The sequence below is a fragment of the Acanthisitta chloris genome, unplaced genomic scaffold (genome assembly GCF_000695815.1).
Source record: "Acanthisitta chloris isolate BGI_N310 unplaced genomic scaffold, ASM69581v1 scaffold2513, whole genome shotgun sequence".
NCBI lineage: Eukaryota > Metazoa > Chordata > Aves > Passeriformes > Acanthisittidae > Acanthisitta > Acanthisitta chloris.
The window spans coordinates 63,512-69,511 of NW_008665218.1; positions in this window are offsets into that span (position 1 = coordinate 63,512).

Consider the following 6,000-nt stretch of genomic DNA (forward strand, 5'->3'; position numbering starts at 1 on the left):
TCTTGTGAGCTGAGAGACATACAGAGCTAGGAACTGTGTCCTGAGGAGGTGAGGCATCTCTCTGTGATTTGATGGAAGGTCTTGTGCTTCCAGAGATTTAGAGAGGAGCCAAGGCAGTGACAGCTGCACTGTGCAGGAGGAGAGGTGCCCACCTACACTCTTCTCAACCTACCTTTCCTTTCTTCTCCTTAGACTCCACTGTAACCTGTGTGTGCTGTAGACTATTTCATTCATGCCACACTTTCCAACTTTCCACCAATTCCCTGAACAGCTGACCTTCTCCTGTTTCTGTTGGTCCCATCTTTAGAAACCATTGTTTTGTCACCATAAAGATGGATCATTTTTGCTTATAAACTTTTGACTCACAGTCTTTATTGGCTAGGGTTGTTAAATGTATAATGCCTCTGGTTTTTTCTTTTCCTGCCACCAAAACAGGAAATCAAAATACATTCATATTCTGAATAGAATTTTGGAGGACATGCAGGGATGAGCTATTGCCTCAAGCAGACTAAGCAGCATGTGGCACTGAGCTGCTATTGAAGGCATTTCTATGCTCATTTCAAGAAGAATCTGTCTTAGGTATCCCAGATTAGTTACACCTGTTTTGAAAATAAAACAAAAATGCAAGGCTGAGTGCTGAGGGCTGTTGCCCAGGAAATGAGTACAGGTCTGAGTTTAGGCTGAGGATGTACCTTTAGAAATTGCATTCACCTATACTGGATCCTCAGACCCTCCTTCTAGAGCTTCAGCACTTCAGAGGAGGGATTATAAAGTAGAATGAACTGGAAGAATCCTGACACCATAGACAAGCTATAAATGCAATCACTCAGGATGGTGAAGTGCCTTAAACTTTCAATAAACCTGGAGAAGTGATGCTTGGGACAAGTCCATACTTATCTCTAGAGGGTTGGAGTTTGCAGCCCCTAACAATCATGTCTGACTTCTCACTGCTCCCTGTCCCCTGGCATTTGCAATTTTGTCTGTCTAAAGGCCCAGCTCCAGACAAAGGAAACCAGGGTCACCCTCACAGGCTTTAACTAGGGTACTCCCTTAAGAGGATAGAGATGTGGGTACAAACTCCTTAGGAAGGAGCAGAGGAATGAATCAAAGTCTTCCACCCCGAGGCTATAATATTTTGCCCTGAATTTGATATCATCAGTGTATATTCAGTTACAGATAAGTATTCTTACAGGACTGGGTCCCCAAGAGCATTTGGGCATAGGTGTACTGAGTTTTCAGACCTTGCCCAACGTTCTGGACTGACAAGTTCAGGCTGGTCATGATGATGACATTGGGAGTACATATAGTAGCAGAGTTTCAAATGCACAAAGTTTAACTGCTGCCAACAGACAGGGTGGAAATGCAATTTGATCCTGCCCTCACTGGGCATTGGAATCAACAATGGGTTGGCCAACTCAGTTAATTATTCAACTAAACAATTCATCCTAAGCAACTGACTTACTTCTCTGCCTGGCATCATCCATGTTGCACTGAAATAATCATGGAAAATCTGATGTGTAGCTGAGAATAAGATTTGGGATTGGACTCTTATGAGGTGATGACAATTATACAAATTTTTTCCTTTTCGTAAGTGGATAAGGGGCTCTCGTGATAGGCTGGAACCATGGATCTGTCGCTGCCTTTATAAAGTATGTGGAGTCACTTTAATCACTGTTTATAGAAGTCCTATCACTCCATCCCCATTTCCTGTCTATTCCATATCTGCCTCTGCAAATTAAAATAGCACATTTTTGGCACCATAGGAATCATATGTATGAAATAGTTTTTGCTCTGAAAAAAATTTCCAATAGCATTAATGAAGCTTTGGGATTTTTTTTTTAATTCTTGCCATACAGATAAAATAGATGGCAAACGGAAGAACAAATAAAGAATATAAATATATGGAAGGATCTGTAGTAAAATAGTGATGTTTAATAGAGTGTGGAATTCTTAAAGAATGCTTTGAGTATAATCTTTCTGCCTACAATGCACAATTATTATACACTATAAACAGAACAGAAAAGTTTTGAGCTGTACGGTGTATTATTTTAAAACAAGAAATGGAGCTATGCAGAACTTCCAAAATTAGAATGATCAAAAAAGAATGCCCTTCCATAACCCTTATGCAGTCCTGCTTGGGGTGTTATTTTGAAAGTAAACCTTTCCCTGGCATTCATGACCTTTAAAAAGGAAATACATGGAGCTTTCCTTCCTACTGTAGTCCCCGTGGCCTTATCACCTATACAGAGGCCAGAGAGATGGTCTGTTCTCCTTGCATCTCTCTGTTATCTAAAAGGGTAGCTATGGGCCACCTTCAACATAGGCTCTTCAAACCAGCCAGCTGACTCCCTCCATTAGAAGTTAATTGCACCTTCTGGGCATTGCATGTGTAAAGCAACAGGTACCTCAAAAAAAATACCAGATAAAATGTGTGCATATACTTGGAGAAGGACCAAATGAGAAGAAGATTGTATGGAAAGATTTCATATAAAGTTTCCAAAACAGATAAAATGTTAATGAAAGTTTAATTTTTCTTAAAATTGGAGGAGTATTAGCCCTCAGCAGCACCATTGCTTTTTGTATTTGTTTTGTGCTCAATTGCTCGTTTCACACAATTCAAAGCTCATAGTGAAACTGAAGTTGCTAAAGTGGTAGGTATCCTGTGGTTCAGTAAGACATATTGTATCCTACAAGAACTGAAAGAAGAGAATTTCGCCCAAAAACTGACAGAAGTATATATATAAAAAACATACCTGCTACTGAACTCTTCTCTTGATGTCCAGTATTCCAAGTAATTACCAGATAATGCTTTCCTAATCATTTAGGAAAGATGAATACATTTTAATTCAGCTGAAGTTTGAGGAGATTTCTTCCTGGAAAAGCTGCTAGGCTGAAAATACTGATTAAACCCTTCTAAGCCACTTGTAATTAAGCTGGCTTAGTAGTGACTTAGTTATTTCCCTCTGAACATAAGCACAATAGGAAGCATAGCAAAGGAATTAGACATGTCAGTGACATTCCTAGGGCATGACTGTTTTAATTTCGTTGAGACCCAACTAGAAACATATAAGAATCATAAGCAGCAAGGAGTTTAAAACTGCTCTTAAGGCAAATTATTTGGGCATTAGAGGAAACATCTTTTGATATATCTGCATTGTGATTAGAGAGTTCTGCTTTCCAGATTGCCAGAGCATAAAATCTGTGTCAAAGATTGTTCAGAAGAAATTATCACTTTCGCATACATTTCATAACTTCATTCAATGAGGGTTCATTTTTACAAAATCAGTTTATTTTGCTTGAAGAGAAATGCATTTACTTCTTCAGTTCCAGCACAGAATGATATATTTGACCAATGATATGAAATGCCTGCAAGGAAGTAATTTAAGATACCTTCCTCTCTGGCTTTGCCCTTCACCTGTGATGCTAAGCTTGAATCTTCTGCTTGACTGAACAGAAAAGAACCGAGATACTTTCCCTCCCTGATCCTCAAAATGCATCCTGCATATTGCCTTTAATTATTTTGTTAGCTTCTAGAAAGTTTTAAGAATAAGTATTATTTTGTTGCCACAACTATAGAAAATCTGAACTTCAAAACGAATTCTACATTGCTCCTGTGATTTTCATCAATTGGAGAACAAATTCCTACAGCAAATTTAGGGGAACATTCTTGAGGTTAATTCTTTTAAACAGAAACAGATTTAAAATGCCAGTTTTACTGACTTCAACTAGCATTTTACTAGCATACAGAGAAGGAATGACAGCTTAGACTTAGCCAAATGACATCAACAGATACTGGAATAGAGAAAAAAATTTTTTAGCAAACAAAAATAAAAATAAGAGTGAGAAGAAACTCAACAAAACTTGAAATCTGAAATTCTGAACATTTCACAAGTGACTCTAGTACTAATCCTTCACTGTGAGTGATGACAAAGACCTGTTCTGGATACTACTTGTACTTTCATCACAAGTGAAATGAAACACAAAAAGAAATCATCAACCACTGTGACTCTACACCATGACTAAGCATGGCCAACCATTATTATAAAATGAAGTTTTGTAAAAAATACCTTATATAGTATTATAACTCTTTCTATCAATGCCTGCCCACACCCCCACACTCAATCATTCTACCCAGGACTTTTTCCTGGAAAAAAAAGAAGCATTATTTACAAAATACTGGAAGATTTGATAGAAACTATTGCTGTGTTTTGGGAGGAATAGCAGGTAAGTCTGGAGTCTGATGTGGGCAGGAGGACATAACCCAGTGAATTCTGTTATGATTTACTGTCCTAACCACATTCAGCACTTTTCACTGTGTGCTTGTTCATGTATTACTAGTAGGGAACAACCTAGTGAAAATCCTCACTGCAAGAGTGAATCCTGAGTCCTGATCTTTTCCCTCGCAAATCCAGTGACATTGGTTCAATTGCATTTCTTTACCTGTGGCTGAAGTTTAGTTGGGGTTCACTGGTCAGCATCATTTCTCTGATGTGTGTGACTGCTTCTGTAGCTTCCTGAAAAATGTTGCCTACACACATACAAAATTATTCTGGAAATTTTGGTCACATCATATTATGAGTGCAGCATTATGCAGAAAGACTGCTTGATATAACACTCATGCTGGTGTGATCCCTTGCTGTAGTACTGCAGAAAAAATGTTTTCCTGCACCTTTATAGACGGATGGATTTAATTTCTGATGAACCCATAAGCACATTGTTGTCAACTTGCTCTTCCAGGAGGTCCTCTACAGTTTTCTGGAACTCCTATCACAGGACAATAGATTTGGACAAATACAGGATGGTCTTCATAGCTTCAGAAATCTGCACTAAGGAACCAACCCAGTGTGGGCTAGTGCCTATCAGATGCTTCAAACAAGTTCTGCTGTTCCTTGGAAGCTGACAGATGCTCTAAAAACAGGTCATCCCTTCCCCTTCCACCTCCTGCTATTGTTTTCACAACACATCTAATGTAATGCTCTAACTACTTTTAAGAAAAAGCAGGCCAGTAGAAAATCACTATGCTACTTGGGAGTACTGTATGATAGACACTCTCTTTTCAAATAATTTTTACCCACAGCTGAAGTGCCAAGCTGAAACACAATGTGCTTTAGAAAGAAATGACTGAAGTTGAAATAGTAACTGCTTTCCAATATGTTCTTCCTGGATGTCTTTAGAGTACGTATAAGTTTGGTTTAAATCTAGTGTATTGTGTGTTGGTAAGAGCACATACTCTCCAATTTACAAAGTCTTTAGTAGCAGATCCAGCATAGAGCCCTTCATGAAACAGGTCTTTCATCACTGCAAAAAGAGCCTAACAGTTATGCTGCAACCTTAATCAGAGAAGAATGAAGTATAAGTGGCTTTTGCACAGTCAGGAATAGCAACAAATCAGTGAAGAGGAAGACTGCAAGTCATCGTGCCCTTCCCAACCAACACATTTCTGGCTTATCAGATAGGTTGGTGTCATAACAGATTGCTCCTCACAAAGGGGCAAAGCGATATGCTTCCAACCCAGAGCCACCCCACCTGCTCCACCATTCTGGGAAGACCACCCTTCAAAAACCTTCCACGCAGTGAAATGAGGCAATTTCTATTCTTCATCAGGTCTCCAGACAGAGAATTGCATGAGGAATGCCTGCCTGCTGTGCATTAATATGCCATCTAGTATAGCATCATCTAAGACTAACAACTGCAAATGTATGACCCTTCTCATAGCCTTGCTTTCAATTCTATATCAGCTGTACCTTTCTCTAATTCATTAGCAAAAGGCAATGTTACCAATTTAGGAGTCTCAGTCTACCTTGTAGGTTTTTGTAATAAAACAACTCTTCAGATTCAATAACATTTGTGTTTTTCACTGTTCTCTGAATTCTAGTGCTGCTAATGAGCATAAGCAGATGAAAAGTTGGGCATTTCCAGGTCAGCTTTTTATGAATATTAGCAAGGAGAAAACAGGTTTTCAGGAAACAAAGTTTTGATCCTAAATTTTTCCTTTCAATC